The sequence below is a fragment of the Pipistrellus hanaki genome (assembly GCF_964339955.1).
Source record: "Pipistrellus hanaki genome assembly, chromosome: 7".
NCBI lineage: Eukaryota > Metazoa > Chordata > Mammalia > Chiroptera > Vespertilionidae > Pipistrellus > Pipistrellus hanaki.
In genome coordinates this window covers 37,217,424-37,238,894 of record NC_140509.1, presented here as the reverse complement: position 1 = coordinate 37,238,894, position 21,471 = coordinate 37,217,424, and the positions used below count along the sequence as shown (strand labels likewise).

The 21,471-nt window shown below is 39.0% G+C and overlaps 2 long non-coding RNA genes across 4 annotated transcripts in view; one reads left to right on the top strand and one right to left on the bottom strand.

Annotated features, from left to right (window-relative positions):
* LOC311625923 overlaps positions 1-21,471 on the bottom strand; it is a 237,638-nt gene that overhangs the window by 58,384 nt on the left and 157,783 nt on the right. The gene's annotated exons all lie outside the window — the stretch shown is intronic.
* The window catches only part of LOC311625922, a 204,692-nt gene that overhangs the window by 36,489 nt on the left and 146,732 nt on the right, over positions 1-21,471 (top strand). For 2 of the 3 annotated variants that reach the window (XR_014795590.1, XR_014795591.1), the window contains exon 2: positions 4,358-4,513. This is a non-coding gene — a long non-coding RNA (uncharacterized lncRNA). Of the gene's footprint in view, positions 1-4,357; positions 4,514-12,559; positions 12,706-21,471 lie in introns of all 3 variants that reach the window. The other variant, XR_014795592.1, reaches the window with a different exon arrangement.

Genomic DNA, 21,471 nt, shown 5'->3' with positions numbered 1-21,471 from the left:
AGGTTGTCTGCAAAAAAGGCAGCAGTTCACTACCTGGATAAAGTAAGGTTTATGTTAGCCCCTTTTTGGGATTACAAGCAGTCTTAAGAGAAAGCTCTTGAAAACTTTGGGAACGATCTAATCTTGTGCCCCAGAATTTGGAGATCTGGCGCTTGTCACTGGCCAGCAGTAGGAAGGTTGCAGCTGCCCCTAATGGCAAAGCAGGCAAAGAGCTGCATTGGAGATGGCATGTTACCCCAGAATGTTCCCACAGGCTAGGTAAATCTGATGAAAGTGGGCTGGGCTAGAGAAATGTTGGAAGAATGCTTTCCTAGAGCACTGCCAGGTGCAGGTTGCTGGGGGCAACCCTGGCAAAAAAAGTTTACACTATTCAAAGCAGGAGTAAGTGACCACCAAAAAAGCCAGTCTAAGAATGCAGCCTGTAACCTGGAAGAGGACAGCATCTGAAGGATCCTCTGAAAGATCTCATGAGAAAAGAGTTAACATCTGGACATCTGCTTGAAACAATAGCACCAGTCACCTCAGACCCCTCCTCTCTCTCCTCTTTCCTATCCAGAAGTTGCCAGAGGCAGCTAACTAGTGAGTGGATATAAACTTAGAATGGTTTTCTTAATACCAGAAAATGGACTGCAAGTGCATGGAAAAGCTATGGGATCTGCCTGCAATATAACTTATGGGTGCAGAAGGGAGATCCAAGAGTTAATTTGAAGGGCCGAGTTGAAGAAAAGTTGTTTTATGTCAGTGCCCCGCCAAGCCTAGACTATTCCATAAATTGGTAATACTTGAATTTGTTTGCGTCATAAGATATTTTCCTGGAAAGATTTTGTAAGTAAAATTATATGAGAATCATAACCATTTTTATAATTCTCTTAGAAATATTTACAACTAAGTTGTTCTCATCTGAATATGTTTATTTGAAAACAAACTTTTGGGAAACATTACATTTTAGTAACTTTTTTTCATAGGGAAAAAATCAATTTTCTCATTGAGAATTGGTTCTACTCGACAATGTCCAAAGCTGTCTTTTTGTATTAATTAGGTTGTCCAACAAACTAACTCTACATAGAAAATGTACTACATCTCCTTGTATATGTGTGTGTGTGTGTGTACACATATATAAATTACATGCATATGTAAAAATATGTGTATGTATATATGCTTGTATGTATGTTTTCATGTGTATATGTGTTTTGACATGTCAACAACTTTAGGCTACTGTACCCAGCTATTTAAACAAACACTAATAGGTGTTGCTATGAAGGGAGTTTGCAGATGTAATTAATGTCTATAATCAGTTGACTTTAAATTAGAGTGATTACCAAACTGTCTGTGGACAGCAACTTCAACTGGGGTCTGTGAGTTCCAGCCTCTCCAGGATCTGCATTTCATGATGGCCAGACCTATAGATTTAGAACTTGCTCACCCAGTCCCCACAATAATATAAGCCAATTCTTTGTAATAAATCTCTTAATATATGTGAGTGTGTTACCTTCTGAGGCAACATACATGCATGCATGCATGCATGCATACATACACACAAACTGGTTCTACTTTTCTGATTGAATCCTGATGAATATATTAAAACAAGAGAACTGTATGAATAATTTTAGTCCCTAAATCAGCCTTATTGGGGGTCTACCCAAGAAAAACACAGCATAAGGCCCCAAACCAAACCAAACTAAACCAAACCAAACCAAACTAAACCAAACCAAACCAAAAATCAGTGAAGATGAACTAATAGAGAGCTTATACTTGTGGCAAGTGAAAATTAATGTTGGTTTTAATAAACAACCCCATCAAGGTAACAGTAATATCTGACTTTAAAAGGCTAGCTAAAAAAGAACTTCAGATTTTGTAGTTTGGCTTGCTGGAACATTTAAAAATTACAGATTTTGAAGTTAATATTATAAGCACAGTCTCCAAAGCCTGACTCTCTGGGTTTGCATTTCAGTTCCACTTTTTAGTGGCAATGTGACCTTAGGCAAGTGAGCTCTCCATGTGTTTTCTATGAAATAGAGATAAACAATGGTATCTCATCCATGGGTCTGCTGTGAGGATTAAGCGAGTTAATATATGCAAAGGATGGTATATAGGAAGAACAAAATGTTAGTGATTATTTTATTTTGTAGTATTGTGTTTATTATCATAAATGTATTTAGCCTGAAGAAAAAGTTCCAGAGAACATCTAAATGAAAAACAAAAGAAATTGTGCTATCTGCATATTTCAAAGGAGAAAGCTTGTATAATTTTAAGTGTTGAGACTCTTGTGAAACATCAAAAGCTTATTTTCTTAAATGTCCTTTATTACTTTGGCATACATCCTGTTGATTCAAAGGGCTTTGTCCTTTCCATCTAAATTTTGTCAGGTGGAAGCTGCATCTTTTTTGTTTGTTTTAACTTCTAAAATGTCCAGTAACTTTCAGGTGTAGCTGATAATGCTTGGCTTCCTACAGTATTCAAGCTGACTCCCAATGCTTTGTCCTCTGTATGGATATCTACTGCAGTGACTGCATAGGGCTGTTACGGTTGAATTGTGTCCCCCCAAAAGATGTGAAGTCTTAACTCCAAGCACCTGTGAATGTGACCTTATTTGGAAACAGGGTCTTTGCAGATGACCAAGTTAAGATGAAGTCTTTCGTGTCCTATAGAATGGGAATGTTTGGACAGACAGACACACACAATGAGTACCCCATGTGCAGAGTGGAGTTATACTGCCACAAGCCAGGGAACTACCAGAAGCTAGGAGAGAGACCTGGAATGGATCTGTCAGGGCCTCCAGAAGAAGTGTGACCCTGCCTACACCTTGATTTCGGACTTCTGGCTTCACAACTCGATGAGACAATAAATATCTGTGTTAGGTCAGTCAGTTTGTGGTACTTTGCCACAGCCCTAGAAAACTAATACAGAGCCATAACTTAGAGATCTATCCTTTTCATAGTCACTCCCTTGACTACTCTGTATTGAAAGTTCTATAGTAGATGATTTTAAAAAGAAGTTATAAGGGAGCACAAATTGTCTAAGCCACATACCTAAAGGAGTTTATTCCAAAAAGGGAAATTAAAGAGTCACTCAGACGAATAAATAGATTGAGCCTCTTGGCCTATGACATCTGAAGTCAATGTGCCTCATCTGTATTTGATGTATCTGGCCCAAGGAAGTTACTTGTAACTTATATGATATAAATATAAAACAACAGGGGAGTGTCTACTATTCACCCATTTCTATTTGGTTAAATATACATCTAATGTAACAACATCTAGAGTAATAAAGAGCTATGAGTAAAAGTCTTCTGGGAAATTGGTAATGAAAATACTTTTGTGGGAAATACAGTAATTTTACCCACCCAAACCCAATTGCAAAATTCGCTTCATAGAGATCAGATATCTCAAAGGCTGTGCTGTTTGACACATACATATTTCCCCTTCTGTCATAATTGCCTGGCCAGCCATGTGGGGACTGTTTCTTTGCCTTGTTTTTCCCTTTGAGAGTAAGTTTTTCTGAGAGAGGAAGAGGAAAGATAGCAAAACTGTTTTTTTGCTTAAGTGTAGAAATGTCACCATGAATAAAGAAATAAAAAAATGCTCCAATTCTGGTACAATCTGTAGTTGCAATTCCTGTGCATAGCTCAGTTTAACATAGCTGAAAGCAGTTTGATTAAATTACATATATCAGAGTGAAGATGCCTTTGGCCACTGAGATTCAACAGGAAAGGAATTTTATGACTAAATTAAAGCAAATCTAAAAAGTGAGGAGGCCTGAATAACCCCTCTTTCACCATGCCATAAAAGTCACTGTTTGATGTTAGTTTCTGAACTAATAAGATGTGAGTCATGATTTAAAAAATGAGTAAAGTCTCAAGAATATGGGCTTGCAAAATAATGTGCATCAATTCCCTGTAATAGAAAAAAGTTAGCTGATATACACTTAAGAGACTTACAAATGGGATATAAAATTAAATACTAGTGCATTCTCGATATGTTATAAGGATATTGCCAGGTCCTGGGAGGAACAAGCAAAAATAAGGAAGGCAACTACTCCCAAGAATCTGAGTGTTGGTACATGAAATAAAGGCACATATAGTAAAGATGTACCTAAACAAAAGGACTGAGCAATGTATACTCTGAGCCAAATGGATAATATGGCACCAAAAAATCACGGGTTGCATTAATTCAACCATTTGTTCACTCATTCTTTCAGTTAATCGATAAATATTTACTGAGTATCTATTGTATTATATGCCATGTTCTGGGCTAAGTGGAAAAAACTGTACCTAATATTCACATAGCAGTATAAGTTTACAGACCACAGCCACATCCATGATTTCACCTTCTCATTTGAGCTGCACTTTATTTTACAGATGAGGAAACCAAGACCAAGAACACTCAAATAACCAAAATAACTAATCCAAAGAGAATTTGAGCTAGACCTGAAGATTTTAATAGCATGTTTCACTGATGACTCAGAGTTATCAAGTTTGGGTGCAGGAGAGTCATATGAAGTGAGATGAAGTCAGGTGAGTAAGTATGAATTTAGGGGAGATGTGGGGAGTTCTTTTAAGTGTTTTTTGAGTTTGAAACGATGTTCACATGAACCATCCACTGAGCCATGCAGGTGTGGACCTGCATCTTCAGAGAAGAGTCAATGGTAGCTAAAGATTTGGTAGTTAACTTTGTAGAAATGATAGTTGAAATATTAGTAAGAATAGATGCATTTTCCCAAAAGAGAAAGTATTAATAGTTGAGAAAAGGGCAAAGAAAACAATATTGTGAAAAGCTGACATTGGAGGGCGGGGGAAGAATTGACAAGAGCAGTCACCAAAGAGACAAGCAGTAGGAAAAGTGTCAGATAAAGCTGCTTCATCCTAGGGGTTGACAGAATTACTTTGGGAGGAAATGATGAAAACCACAGGGAGTACAAGGAGAAAGGCCAGAAACAAGGGTCTTTGAAGATAACAGTGAGGGGCCGATTTGTGGTTCTTGGGAATGCAGGTTCAGTAAGCAGCAGGAGTGGAAGCAGACTAGATTAAGAGATGGGTGAGTAGTGAGAAATGAAAGCAACAGAAATGTTAAAAGGTTAAGTGTGAAAGCGTTTAAGTGTGAAAAGTTATTCAATATAGTTTTTGTTTTTACCCCAAGAATCTAAAACTTAATATCTTGCTAATTAAGTGAAAGCAGTATTCTACTTCATTGACTCTTTTAATCATTCTTATTGGAAGGTTGGCAGGTAATTTAGGGAATTGTCTAAAATCTGATTACTATTAGACCCAGAATTTAGTCATCATGATGGTAGAGAATAAGGCATGGCCAAGCAAAATCTAATCATGAGGATGTTCAGTACAGCATAGGGAATCTAGCCAATAATGTCATTACTATGTATGGTGTCAGATGGGTACTAGACTTATAGGGGGGAATGTAACTTCCTAAGTCATATAAATGCTGCACACCTGAAACTAATGTAATATTAATGTCAACTGTAATTGAAAAATGACAATTTTAAAAATCTAACAAAGGTTATGCTTAATGAGAAGAAGAGAGAACAAACCACTAGACTGTGCTCTTCACAGCAGGGTGAGTGCCCTTGCTAGTCACCAGCTAGTCCCACTACCCAGGAAGCCTCAACACATGGTGGGTGCTTACATTGCTGAATGGAATATGAATGTGTTGACTGTAAAAATAATTTTTTTTATTGTACATAATTTTGGGAAACTCATTAAGGAGTTACCTGGTGGCATCCAGCACTGCAGACTTGAAGGCAACATTTTCAACCAGAAAGTCAACATTCAGGACAAATACAAAGCCTTTATATTTTAATGGCTTTCTGCTCTCTCTAACTTAACACATTTTTGAAGGCTTTTCATTTAAATATATGAATAGAAATATATGCATAATACAAAGAGGTATGCTGTATAAATGGGTTCATGTAGTGTATATAAACTTTTAGAACTGAGGGATATCTATATTCTATATCTACCTATCCTATATAATAAATAGGGAATGTGCAAATTGGCCATCATTCCACCACAAAGATGGCAGCACGCACAGTGGAGGTGTGTGTGGGGGTCTGTAACACAAGATGGCTGAGCCCACAGTGGAGGCTGAGTTTCGGTAACAAGCCTTAATGAGCAATCAGCAAGGATCTGAGGCTGCATCCCATCCCAACCCCCAAGGGGTTTGACAGGGGACCTCAGGCCATGCCCTCACCCTGATGTCAGGCTGGGGGACCTCGGCCGTGCCCTCCACCTGGCAGGGTTTGGTGGGGACCTCAGACCATGCCCCTGCCCAGTAGGGCTTGATTGGGGACCCCAGGCTGTGTCCCCTGCCCCTGTGCCAGGCTAGGGGACCTTAGGTCGTGCCCCCTTCCCAGTGGGGCTTGACAAGGGATCTCCAGCTATGCCCCTCACCGAGCGGGGCCTGATGGGGATGAATGGCACTCCCACAGTGGGCTGATCCCCACAGGCCATGTCCCCCACCAGTGCATGAATCTGTGCACCAAGGACTCTAGTATATATATATTTTTATAGTTTTACTAGAGGTCCAATACACAAAAATTTGTGCACTGGTAAGGGAGTCCCTCAGCCAAGCCTGCTCCCTCTCACAGTCCGGGTGCCCTCAGCGGATGTACTACAGATGGTTTAGGCCTGCTCCCAGTGACCGGATAATCAGGGGAAGGTGCTGCCTGGTCACTCCACTGCTGTTGCCACTGCCGGCTGCTATAGCTGCTGGCCCTTGGACCTCGCAGCTACCATGATGTTTTCATCACCATGGACTCCATTCCCTTCACCATAAAAAAATGACAACTTTCTTAAGGCATTTTCAAGAAGTCTCTATCATAGGATATGACATTTCTTTCTTTCTTTCTTTCTTTCTTTCTTTCTTTCTTTCTTTCTTTCTTTCTTATCCTCACCTGAAGATATTTTTCCATTAATTTTTAGAGAGTATGGAAGGGAGAGGGAAAGAGAGAGAAACATCAATGTGAGAGGGGGACTCATTGATTGGTTACCTCCTGCATGAGCCCTAACCTGGGCTCCAGCCAGTGAGGAGCCTGCAACCTTGGAATATATCCTTTACCAGAATCGAACTGGGACCCTGCAGTCCGCAGGCCGAGGCTCTACCCACTGAGCCAAAATGGTTAGGACAGGATATGACTTTTCTTAGCCCTCCAGGAGCAGACCTCTATTTTTACCTCTAGGAGTGAGGTGGAAAAACCCTAGATTACCTTCTTATATTCTTATTACCCAAGCAAGTGGGATACCATAAGCTTAGTCAATGAGTGGTCAGCAAAGGTGTTTCCTGTGCAGCTCTCATGCAGAGGCGGGACTTGACTTACCATGGCTCTCTCCAGGCCTCACAGCCACAGTGGCTTTGTCAAGAAAAATGTCCAGAAGAAGTCTGGTCTAAATAGCATACTACCCTTTCATTAGTATAGATATTAGTGTTCTGTTTAACAGTAAATCATGATAATTTCCCAGTAAAAGGATTCTAATAACTAATAATTCTTTATGTGAATAAGTCATAATTCAAATGTTTCTTGGTTGTTTTGAAATTTATTTTGTGAAAGATATCATAACTATGGTATTTGTTGCAAATTCTTTTTTTTTCTTTTTTTTTTTATATTTTATTGATTTTGTACAGAGAGGAAGGGAGAGAGATAGAGAGTTAGAAACATCGATGAGAGAGTCATCGATCAGCTGCCTCTTGCACACCCCCTACTGGGGATATGCCCGCAACCAAGGTACATGCCCTTGACCTGAATCGAACCCGGGACCCTTCAGTCTCCAAGCCGACGCTCTATCCATTGAGCCAAACCGGTCTCGGCGCAAATTTTTCATATTATATGATTTTTCTTTTAATTTTTTGGTATTGGAAACCTTAATTTTTATTTATCTCAGTCAGAAGAATATAACTTTAGTGAAGAGGAAAAATACAACTAAAAGAATAAAGTACCAAGTCCTACTTGTAAGACTTTTATATTTCCTTCTTTGATACTATACTTTTTATTTTTTATTTTTTTTAATTACAGTTGACATTCAATATTATTTTATACTAGAGTCTTGGTGCACAAAATTTGTGGGGCAGGGTTGTCCTTCTTGCAGTCTGGGAGCCCTTGGTGTCTAACTGACGGCTTAGGCCAGCTCTCCAGGGGGAGTAGGCCTAAGTCATCAGTCAGACATCCTTACCACCGCTGCACTCGCCAGCCTGAGCCAGGCAACTGGCTGAGCGGTACTTCCCCTGTGGGAGCACACTTACCCCCAGGGGGCAGCTTCGGTGTTGTGCGTCTGTCCCCTGTTGGTCAGTGTGCATCATAGCGACCAGTCATTCTACCATCCGGTAGATTTGCATATTAGCCTTTTATTATACAGGATTAGTTTCAGTATAAAGCATAGTGCTTTGACATTTATATAATTTATACTAATACTAGAGGCCCAGTTCATGAAATTCATGCACAGGGTGATGGTGTGTCCCTTAGCCCAGCCTGCATCCTCTCCAATCTGTGACCCCTCGAGGGATGTCTGACAGCCCATTTTGGCCCAATCCTGGTGAAGTAGGGCCTAAACAGGCAGTTGGACATCCCTCTCACAATCCAGGACTGCTGGCTCCCAACTGCTTGCTTGCCTGCCTGATTTCCCCTAATCGCTTCTGCCTGCCAGCTTGATCATTCCCGAACCACTCCCCTGCCAACCTAATTGACACCTAACTGCTCCCCTGCTGGCCCAATCATTCCCAACTGCCCTTCCCTGCTGGCCTGATCACCCAAACTGCCTTCCCCTGTGGGCTGAGGGGACTGGGGGATTCTGGCTGGATGAGGTGGGGCTGAGGGTACTGGGGGACTCCAGCTGGATGAGGTGAGGCTGAGGGGACTGGGTGCCGCCATCTTGTGGCTGTGGACACCTCTATCTTATGAGGGCATGGCAGTAAATTACCATATTTGCTCTTTATTAGATAAGATGATATATTTGATGTTTTCTGTCTTATGTTAAATTTTATTTATGTTTCTGTAGGTTTTTTTTTTTTTTTTTTTTTTAATGCAACCACTCTCTTTTTCTGGGTTTTACTATTTTAAACTATCTTATATAATAAAGAGCAAATATGCTAATTGATCCTCACAGCATCACAAAGATGGAAGTGCCCACAGCCAATAAGGATGGAATGTGCTAATTGACTGCCATACCCTCAAACATAGTGGCACCCAAGCCAATAAGGAGGGAATATGCTAATTGACTGCCAAACCCTCAAAGATGGCAGTGCCCACAGCCAATAGGAAGAAATATGTTAATTGACTTTCACATCCTCAAAGATGTCAGTGCCCAGTTTCCTGAGCCCTGCCAGGGTGGCAGGCACGTGGCAAGGCTGGACCGGCCCCCAGGTGGGTCTGGCCTTGCCACACACCTGCCTCTGGAGTCCCCAGTCCTCTCAGCCCCCAGCTGCCCAGAGCCAGCCTGAGGTGCAAACAAGTCTCAGATAGCGGCTGCCCAGCTGATGCCTGAGGCACAGGCAAGCCTTCGATGGCAGTTGCCCAGCCATGCAAGGCCGTCCGAGGCTCAGGAAACCAGGGCCGGCTTGGGCTGCTGGCAGTGGCAGTAGCAGAGGTGTGATGGGGACATCACCTTCCCAGTGGCTAAGTTGCCTCCCACCCCTGAGGGATCCCAGACTGTGAGAGGGGACAGGCGAGGCTGAATTTTCATGCACTGGGCCTCTAGTTTTTTATGTTATTGTAAAATTTAAAATACAATGATTTTGAAGATTTACATTGTGTTTTATGTTTGACTTGTGGCTATGATTGTATTTATTAAAAAAGATGGTCCAGGTTTTCCTTTCTAATTTTCAAAATCTAGTGCAATTGCATCTTCTGAGTCATTTTTTCCGTGTTAGGCGAGGAATTTAGCATGCTTTTAATCATCTTCTCTTTTAATATAATTTGTGTTTTATTGTCTCATTGTTGTAATTTCATTATTTTTTATATTATACATCTTTTCTTTCAAGATTCTTTTCTTACTTATTTTAAATAACCATTTAAACTCAATTTTATTTTTAATTGGTTTCAATATCAACTGTTAATCTTTATTTTTTTCTTACCATGATTTCCTTACTTTTGATTTTTTAAATTTATATTTATCTCCCAGTAGAAGCATCTCTTCAAGTGATTTTTTTTCAATATTGTGGATGATACATTTTTTCTCAACATGCCTGTATTTTACCATAACTTTCTATTTCCTTCATGCCTGAATGACAAATTGGTTTAACATAACATCTTTGGCTCACCAGTTTTTTTTTTCCCTTCTAAATTCTGTGGTTTATTTGTTCATTGCTTTTTGGCCCTTCCCATTGCAAAAGAATAGTCTGAAGCCAATCCAAGTTTGATTTCTCTGTTAGTAATATGTTGTCTGGAGGATTTCTTGTTAGATGGTTTTGTTTGTTCTTGTAAGTCCAAAATTTTGTCACTATTTGGTTTATTTTCAATATTTTACTCAAGGCCCATTTCAACTTAAGAGTTATCTTTGACAATTGTGTCCCTATTTATCTTATCATAAAATGCTGTTGATTTATTCCTCCTAATTATCTCTGAAATCTTTCTTACTCTCCTCTGTTACACTCAAAGTCAAGCCACTGTTATGTGTTACTTTTTACTATAAGAGCCCCTGGCTTACTTCTTTACAAACCTACACACTGTAGCTAGAGAAATTGGTTTTTCCCAAATTTAAATTTGTCCTCCTCATAAATCTGCTTGAATTAGCAAACATCTAACATGGATTTATCACAGGATATTTCAAATTGCAGGTGGAAATCCACTGGTGAATCATAAAATTAAGTTGTTAGATCATAAAAGGATAAAAATAATTTTATACATGAAATATACATGTGTAGATGTATTTATATATACACATATATAAAGTATATATAATGCCATAAGTCTAAACAAAAGATTTAACAAACTATTATTTACTTTTTTTATAAGAAAAATATTCTAATTTGTCCTATTTGTATTGTGCTCTATTTCATGTTTTTTTTAATGCTTTCGTGATCTAGCAAATTGATTTCTATATATGTACATGTGGGTATATGTACTGGATTATGATGTAAAAGTATCTCTTACTGAATATCTTGGTAAAAAAAAAAAAAGTGATTGAAGTATCTGACCTACAGTGCCCTAGATGGTCTGGCTCTTACCTACCTCCTCATTGTCATCTCATATATGTTTCTCCCGTCTCTCAGTCCCAGTCTGACTGGCCTTATAGTTCTTCATTCATGCTATACTCCCGAATGCTAAATAACTTCATATTTTATACTCTCTCTGCCTGAGAATCTCCTGTTTCTTGCTTAATTTCCACTGTCTCTCAGACCTCTTAGGAAATATAACTTCCTTAAGAAAACCTTTTCTGACCTCCTGACTAGATAAAATCATCCACATTTTTGTCCTGGTTGTAATTTTATATTTATGCATGTGGTTATCTGTCTCTCCAATTACCTACAAAGACAGGGATATGGAAGATGCTTCTTTTTGCTTTTTTAAATACTCTGGTACTTTGTACTAGAATAATTATTTGCATATATATAACAGCTGGTTGTATATTCACACAAGATTTTGTTTTAGTTTGGGGAGGTTGTTTTTCACTGTAATTTTTGTTACTACTTTGTTTCTAATTTCTTGTTTCTTCCTACTCTTATACCTTCCTTGTGAAGATTTAGATTCTTATAGTAGATACATTTTTTTCCTCTTTTCATATTGACTCAATATTTTAATAGTTACTCTTCTCTGCATTCTGAAATAGCTTCTCAGATCTATTCTCCTCAATTACTGGATTTAAACTGTGTAAATTCTGTGTGTTTTTTCCTGCCACTACTTTTTATTCATTTCCTGTTTTCTTACTTGAACATGTTATAGCCTTACCCTATTTTTTATCTTGTTACTAGAGGCTTGGTGCACAAATTGGTGCATGGGTGAGTTCTGGGCTGACCAGAGGGAGGGGATGCAGGAGGTTGGCTGGCCAGTCCCGCCCCATGGTTGAACTCCTGATGGAACTCCCAGTCAAGAGGACAATTTGCATATTAGGCTTTTATTATATAGGATCTTTAAGTCTCAGTCCATTTAATCCTTATTATTTTCTGCTTCTTTCTCATATCAACCATATATCTCTTCATCTTAATAAGGACATCACACAATTTTCTAAAACTTTCTTCTGGTTTTATTATAACTTGTTTTCAAAAGTTTATGGATCCTTTTAGGACTTAGGAGGATGACATTGCATTCATTTGAGCTTCAAGGGTCTCTCTTTTTCTTCTTTCTTCTTTATTCCTCCTCCCCCTCCTCCTCCCCCTCCTCCTCCTCCTCCTCCTTCTCTTTCTTTCTTCTCTTTCCCTCTAATACCTCTGTTTTCCTAATACTGTTTATGCTATTCCCTGTCCACTTAAGAGTTGTAGGTTCTCAGATCTCTAGCGGTAGGACAATGTGATATGCAAAATGCCTAGCCCCAGAGCAGTTCTCTAAAGAGGCTCGTTGGCATTAGATGGAACCTTTTTTTTTGTTTCAGTCTATTTCTCTAATGCACATGACAATTTTTCAGTGTTTTTATAGACTTACTGGGAGTATGGAAAGGGAAAAAAATTGATATTTTGGATGATTCAGAAATTTGGCTGAACATGGACAGAGAAGCCCTGCTCAGTTCTCAGGATGAAAGAGATTATACATCTCTGAGCTGGACAGACAATGGTATGTGTCAAAGTCTTTTTCTGTCTACTTTAAAATTGGCAGGTTCGCCGAGACCGGTTTGGCTCAGTGGATAGAGCGTCGGCCTGCGGACTGAAAGGTCCCGGGTTTGATTCCGGTCAAGGGCATGTACCTTGGTTGCAGGCACATCCCCGAAAGGGGGTGTCCAAGAGGCAGCTGATCGATGATTCTCTCTCATCGATGTTTCTGACTCTCTATCCCTCTCTCTTCCTCTCTGTGAAAAATCAATAAAATATATTTAAAAAAATTGGCAGGTTCATTCTGTTTAATAAAGTAAAACATGAATAGGTAAGCTCTTGTTTCTGAAATAAGCTCTGTTGTTTTTATAAGTAGTTAAACTCTCATATGTGAAGGCAACAGGTTAAATAGCAATCTCAGTTTTTGCTGTTTTCTTTTTTATATGTTTTCATTTATCTTACATGATGAAATTAAAATTCTAATATTGACTACTTTTTCAAAGAAATTTTATATATTGTCTATTCTTAAATTTGAGCAATAAAAACATTTACTTTTTGGTATCAGGAAGGAAATTATACTTACAATCTCCTTAGAATTAATTGTCTAAATCAGCTTGGGAATGCTTCGTTTACCCATTTGGGGCAGACAGTAAATAAGTCTATATCAAAAGATCTTTAATTGGGGACATTTTTATTTTATGAAGTTATCAGACATTATTGTTGAACATTCCCCTAACCCTGAACTGAGCAGGTTTCTTGAATTTACAAAATATAAAGAACTGTGAAGCCATACCAATGATAATAATACCCTTACTACTTTTATTAACCTGAATCCCCCAATGTGATTAAATTTTTGGCATTTAAAATTATTAGGTTGGCAGAAGGAAACTTTTGTAGGTGATGAATATGCAATTACCTTGAATGGTGATAGTTTTCATGATATCTGTACTTTTTAAATGTTAAATTGCATTCATTAAATATGTGCAAGTTTTTTTCTATATCAATTGCACCTCAATAAAGCTGTTGAAATAAATTAAATTTCAAGGATGGTATACTAGTATTTCTCAAGAGTTTTTGGGATCTGAACTAATAAGAAATTTTTATTTTTATGTTTGTTTAGACATAAGCTATGTAGGTGCATCCTTTAGCTAATAATGATTAGGTATATGGGAACTTTTCTGTTTGGGTTTTCTTGTTGCTTATCATGTTTGTCTTCCTGATGCTCAGGCTCTGATATCCCAGGGTTGTTTGGTTTTCAATGGATATTTATGCTTCTATCAGGTCGATTTAAAAATTTTACCAAGGGCAACAATTTCCCAAAGTATTTTTACTTATCATTGTCACTAGTTATTAAGCCTTCTGCTCAGATCCATCTTTCAGAAACAGATATGAACTTTATGAGTCACTGAGTGATTTAAGTAAAATAAATTTAATAGCTTTAGGGGAGAAACTCAAGGGAAAAGGAAGCTTGTGTCTTTTTGTACAGGTATTGTTAAATCAAGACATAGAAGAACCAATTTTATTTCCTCAGAATTGATAAGGTCAACAGTAGTTTCAGCCTATCTTCTATCTGTGTTGTTAAAAGAAAATGCCTCACAAGATGATTGTGAATATAGTGCTGTCAATTCTTTTGTTGTTGTTATTAATCATTAGTGGTAGAAACTATAATTCTACTCTAGTCAGCTTATCTCTGTTATAATGTTTGCCCTAATAAACATGTGGTGACATAGTTTCATCGGTGTTGATGAAGTTCTGATTAGGTTTTAGAAGGAAATCATTTCATGTTTTAGCACTTTTGGTGAGTATACTGTACTAGGATGATTTTGAATATTTAATATGTTGAACCTTAAATATATGTGAAATTTCATTTAGATTAATATAGAGATTGTATTTAATATTATAAGTTATGATTTTTTAAAATAGCATAAGGAGAAATAGGTTATCTTTGAAGTGCTGTCACATCAAAGTTCACAAATGGAGCAAAGTGCCTATTCCAGTGTGTGCTCAAAGTGAAATGGGACAGGACAATATAGTGTTTAAAAGGTTTGGGAAGCCATACTTATATTACTGACACCCCTTTTATGACTTAGATCTTACAATTCAGTCAGTTTCATAAGACTTTAAAGAATTTTATTTATTTATTTATTTATTTATTTATTTTTAAAAATATATTTTATTGATTTTTTACAGAGAGGTAGAGAGAAGGATAGAGAGTTAGAAACATCAGTGAGAGAGAAACATCAATCAGCTGCCTCTTGCACACCCCCTACTGGGGATGTGCCCACAACCAAGGCACATGCCCTTGACCGGAATCGAACCTGGGACCTTTCGGTCTGCAGCCTGACGCTCTATCCATTGAGCCAAACCGGTTTTGGCAAAGAATTTTATTTACTTAAGGATTTATGTATTTATGGATTATTCTTAGACATAAAAGAGATTGAGAATATACTTCTCCATAACATCCTTTATAGAAATATGGGGCCTAGAAGAATGAGAAAGTGCATTTGGGGGAATTTTATAAAGAGTACTTGAAATTATAACTAGGTGTTGGTTGTCACAGCTCAATGGTATGGAAATTAAGATAATCCAACAGACTTATAGTAGCCCTCATCCTAAATACCATACTGAAGATCTAGCCAATTCTAGTAAAAAAATATTTTTTCTTTACAGGAAAATCAATAGGAGAAAAGTGGTAATTGATTTTTTTCAGAAGTGGCATTGGGTTGAAAGCCAGACAATTTTTTTTCCAGGTTTATTACAAAAGCTGACAATTATGAGAAGGACTCTAAATATATAAACAAGGACCCTATATTATGCTTCATCTCAAATCTCATAGATTGAGGACCAGTGTTTCTTTTCCTCTTCTAATACTAGATTTGCAGAGCTGTAATTCCGTGGGCTATCCTTACCTGTACCTTCCCACCCAGTTCCTCTAGCTCAGTGTTTCCCAAAATGTGGTACGCATACCCTCAGGGAAGAGTTTGGTGGGGATACGCACTGCACCGTCCTTAGCTGCACCTAATTCTAGGTTCTCATGAGTACAAGGGGTACTCAGCATTATCAAAATTATAGAAGGGGTACACATATGTCAAAAGTTTGGGAAACACTGCCGGTCTAGTTGAATGAGAAAGCTCAGTGATATAAAAAATATTTGACTCACTAAGAGGCAAATAAATTAAACCGCATATCTGGGTCAGAAACAGTCAAAATGCCAAGGAGATTATGTAGATGAAGTCCTAAGGCAATTTGAGAAATTAATATAAATCTTCGAAAAGGCTCAAAGGGTAGGCTTTCTCAACAAGCAGAACATTAGTGTCTAGATTTCCGTAGGCAGGGTGACACAGGTAGAACATTGGAGTTTTTCTTCCCCTTTAAACAAAATACCTGAACTTTGAATCGAAATCCAGAAGCTCCTTCATTTTTACACCGGAAGGAAGTCAAGACCACTCACCATGAACAGATATGGCTGCACATTTCTATTTCCTTGCTCCTTAAAAATTTTTGAGAATTAGCTCCTTTCAGTCCAATAATGTTCAACTCAGTATCTTGATTATTAAAGACTTACGTTTTTTCAATTCAACAAATTTATTTCAGCTGAGGATCAAAAAGACTTTTGGCCAATGGTGCAACTGAGGTTCTTTTTCCTACTGAAGGAACAAAAAGATAAGTCTCCTCTCCACACAGCTTCATTCTTCAACTAAGCTCTCTTGGCTAATGAGCAGAGCAGAGGCATGTCACCCAGTAAATTTCACTTTGATGGGTTTTAGCAAATATCCAAGTGAAAATGGAAAATACAGTAGCACCACTGTGTGCTTGGGTTTACAACTATAGTGGAAGAAATGGGAACAGTATGACTTCTAATGTCAGAAGTGGGTCCCACTGATTGTTTACAGTTTTTTCTCTCTTTTGATGTAACATTTATATATAGTGAAATGCACAATTCTTTTAAGTACACATTCATGAATTTTGATAAATGCATACACTTGTATAACCCAATCCTCTTTATCCTCATCCCAGAAACTTCATCCCATGTTCCTTCTAATTAGTTAATGCTCTAGTCCCCTCTTCAGAAGCAACTTCTTTTTTTTTTAATCACAAAATAGTTTTGCTAATTCTGGAATTTTATATAGTTTCAATAATATTAAATGTATTCTTTTGTGTAAGCCTTTTGCTTTGGTTTGCTATGGCAACCATAAAAATTATCATAGACTGATGGTGTAAACAACAGAAATGTATTTTTTCACAGTTTTGGAGACTGAAAGTCTAAGATCAAGGTGTTAGCAGATTTTTTTTTCTGAGCCCTCTTTCCTGTGTCCTCATATGATTGTTTCTTGACCACTGTTTTGTCTGTGTCTTATTATTGTCTTCTTATATGGACACCAGCATATTGCATTAAGTCCTATCCATATGTCCTCATTTTACCTTATATACTTTTTAAAGCCCTATCTCCAAATACAGCCACATACTGAAGGTACTAGGGTTTAGGAATTCAATATATGAATGTGGAGGGACATAATTCAGCAGCCTATACATAATAGGAGGCTCCTTTTAATCATCAAAATGTTTCTGAGATTCATCCATGTCATTTATATCAGCAGTTCTTTCTTTTTTATTCCTGGATAGTACCCATTTACATTCCTACTATCAATTTTTGTGAATTCTGGTTGTTCCAAGTTCTTATTAACATTTGGTGTTATCAGTCTTTTAAGTTTTAGTCATTCAGGTTGGTGTGTAATAGTATCTCATTTTGGCTTTAATTTGCACTTCTATTTGATGTAGAACAGTGGTTCTCAACCTATCTAGTGGTTCCCACAGGTTGAAGACCGCTAGCAGGGTTGCCTAAGATCATCGGAAAACACAGATATTTACATTACGATTCAGTAACAATAGCAAAATTACAGTTATGAAGTAGCAACGAAAATAATTTTATGGTTGGGGTCACCACAACATGAGGAACTGTATTAAAGGGTCATGGCATGAGAAAGGTTGAGAACCACTGATGTAGAGTATTTTTTGCATGTGTTTATTGGCCATTTGTGTGCCAGACTAATTTAATTCACATTAAATAGAGAGAAACTGGAGATCCTCAGGATATATTTATGTAAAGCAAATATTCCCAATTTGTTCATCACCTAAATCATGTAAAAATTTAGTTCTGATATTGCACCTGATATTTCTCACCTCTCTGATCATCCCATGTGTGTCTTGAATAAAAAAAGTTATAAATTATCTAAGAGAATGGCATTGATTTTGAGAGTTCAACTGACTTGATTACTGCTTCATGGCTAGAAAAGTTGAGTGAAGCTGTGATTTAAACCAAGACTGTATTTATAACTTTGTCACTTCTTATAGGGTTGTATAGTGATTAAAATGAGATAGTACTTATGAAGTGCTCTGTGTGACAACTGACATGTAGTAGATGCTCCTTTGATAATACCAGCTATTATTAACCTTTTCTTTGGATAGCAATTGACATATAATAGATATTCCATTGATGTTACCAGTTATTATTAACTTTATGCAATAGTTTTTATCCTGGTATTTGAGAAAAGCATGATTTGAATTTCTTTACTCTATTCACATCCAATTTATTTTCATTTTGGTCTCATGAAATGTGCTACATCCTAAAGCTATAATGATGTTCCAGACTTAATGGGTTATATTCTATCTAAAAAGAGTAATATGCAAATTGACCATCATTCCAACACACAAGATGGCTGCCCCTATGTGGTCAAAGATGGCTGTCCCCATGTGGACACAGGATGGCTGCCACAAGATGGCTGGCAGGGGAGGGCAGTTGGGAGGGAGACCAGGCCTGCAAGGGAGGGCAGTTGGGAGCAATCAGGCCTGAAGGGGAGGGCAGTTGGGGGGGACAAGACTTGCAGGGGAGGGCAATTGGGAGGGGGGGATCAGGCCTGTAGAGAAGAGCAGTTGGGGGTGACCAGGCCTGCAGAGGAGGGCAATTGGTGGGAACCAGGTCTATAGGAGAGGGCAGTTGAGGGGGAACCAGGCCTGCAGGGGAGGGCAGTTTGGGCAACCAGGCTGGTAGGGGAGGGCAGTCGGGGAGACCAGGTCTGAAGGGGAGGACAGTTAGGGGTGACCATGCCAGCAGGGGAGCAGTTAGGCACTGATCAGGCTGGCTGGCGAGTGGTTAGGGGGTGATCAGGCTGACAGGCAGAAGTGGTTAGGAACAACCAGGCAGGCAGTCAGGTGAGTGATTAAGAGCCAGCAGTCTTGGATTGGGAGAGGGCAGTCGAACACCCCTCCAGGGATCCCAGATTGGAGAGGGTGCAGGCTGGGCTAAGGGACATCCCTCCCCCAACCCATGCACAAATTTTGTGCACCGGGCCTCTAGTAGATTTATAAGGAATAAATAAATTTAAATGTAATTTCAAATTATAATTACTGTTTGATGTAAATATAGATGCTGTGGAGGCACATGCAGTTACTCAACACAATTTGTTAGAATCAGGAAAGGCTTAAAAAGCCATTTCTATGCTGAATCTTGATGGAAAAGAAAGCATTATCTAACTAAAGGGATAGGGTGTGGGGAAAAAATGAGAATGTCCTAAGTATAGGGTATATTAAGATAGACTAAGAAATACTGGAAATTAAAAATAATTTAATACAGCTGGGTTGTGTACTATTGCCTGTTTTACTTCTCAATTGCTGTGTAACTAACCACCAAACTTCATGGCTTAAACTTTAAATCTTACACAATAACAATATTTATTTTATGATGAATCTGCAGTCCAGTCAGGGGTTGGTGAGAATATTTGTGTCTGCTCTATTCACCATAACTTTGGCTCAAGCTTTCGAGTTGAGATCATATGAAAGTTCATTTACTCACATGTCTGATGCTTAGATTGGGAAGACACAAATTCTCGTGTTAGAAAACCTGGGGTTTTTTGGTTTTCTTTATCTTCACATAGCTTCTCAATATGGTATCTCCAGTGTGGTAGCTGAGTTTCTTGCTTACCCAGGTTCCAAATGTACAGGTTCTGAGACACAGAGAGAGAGGGATAGAGGGTAAGGAGAGCCTAGGCTAAAGCTATACTGATGTTATGACCTAGTATCAGTAGTCATGCAGGCTCACTTCCACAGCATTTAATTTATTAGCAGTGAGTCACTGAGGCTGGGCAGTATTTAGGGGGAGGGCAATTAGACTTCACCCCTTGAGGGGCAGTGGTATGCTCTGGAACAGCATGTGGGACTAGAATTAATGCTTTGGAAAATTTACAGAGCATAATCTGCCAGTGTTTCTGTTTCTCTGTGTTTCATAGGGAAGGAGAGAAGTGAAAGTAAGGACTGGTGACAGAATTCTAGACATATAAGCAGTTATCAGACTATGAACCATCATTTAGACCACGCTAACGGGGAGACAGAGGGAAGTTAGATGGTCAGGGATGAACCATGCAAGGGGCGGGGGAGGGAGGAAATAAAACCAGGGAATCCAACTCGTTGGAGTTCCTAAGACAGTCCAGCTGGGTGGGGAAAGAGGGGCCCACAGTGGGAGACATAAACTTTAAAGTATACAGATATTACTAAGACATGCAGCTTGCAGTAACCAATCACAAGTCAATGAGGTGTATAAACCAATTCCAAGCATATTAAGGCAGAATTCTTTGAACAAACCAATCAGAAACTAGCAAGCATATATACAAATAAACTATGCACACCCCCTCCCCCTGCCCATTCTCTCGCCTGCACACAATGGGTTTCTGACATTCTTGTGGCGAGGGGAGTACATCTCTGTGCCCACGTGATTTATGGCCATGTGCAATTCCACACATGGACTAATAGATTTTAATTTGCTTGGATGGTGAACTACACCTGGTTGCAACATGAAACTCCAGCTGCACCTTTTCCAGGACTTGCTTCTCTCAATAAACTTTGGTCCCATGAACTGTGTTTGTCTGCGACTTCATTCTTTGATTTTGGGAGATAACAAACTTGGACTCAAACAGGCTACATTTTGGTTTCAAGACTATTTTATGAAGGGAATGTAGCATTTTGAAGGGTATGTGTGACATAAAGTTTTCTTAAACTTATGTGGACTATAGAGTGGAAGAAGCAAAAGTGCAAGCAGGATCTATAGCTAGGAAGCTGTTGTAGTAATCCAGTCAAAAAGTGATGCTGCTAAAGAATTTGGAGAGTGGTGGAATATAGATGTGAGATCTTCAAGAGGAAGAATCATTAGTACCCAAAGACTAACTGGAGCCAGGAGTTATAGGAAGCTTTCTGTCTTATGTAATTACTAGAAGCCCGGTGCACAAAATTTGTGCATGGGAGGGGAAGTCCCCTCAGCTCAACCTGCACCCTCTCCAATCTGGGACATACCTCTCACAATCCAGGACCACTGGCTCCTAACTGCACACCTGCCTGCCTGCCTGATCACCCCTAACACCCCCCCACCCCCTGCTGACCTGGTCTCTACCAACTGCCTCCCTTGCTGGCCTAGTTGCCCCCAACTGCCCCCCCCCCCACCAGCCTGGTTGCCCCTATCTCCCCTTCCCCCTGTTGGCCTGGTCACCTCTTACTGTCCCCCTGCCAGACTGGTTGCCTTCAACTGCCCCCCATGCCAGCCTATTGCCACCAATTGCCCCCCCCCCTGCAGGCCTGGTCACCCCATGCAGCCTGCTATTCAGTCATTTGGACACCCCTCACTAACCTCCTTGCGGGCCTGGTCGCCCCATGCAGCCTGTTTGGTCATCCATTCAGTTATGACAGTCGCTTAGGCTTTTATTGTTATAGATGATAGGTCATTTTGAAAAAATGATATGGTACATTT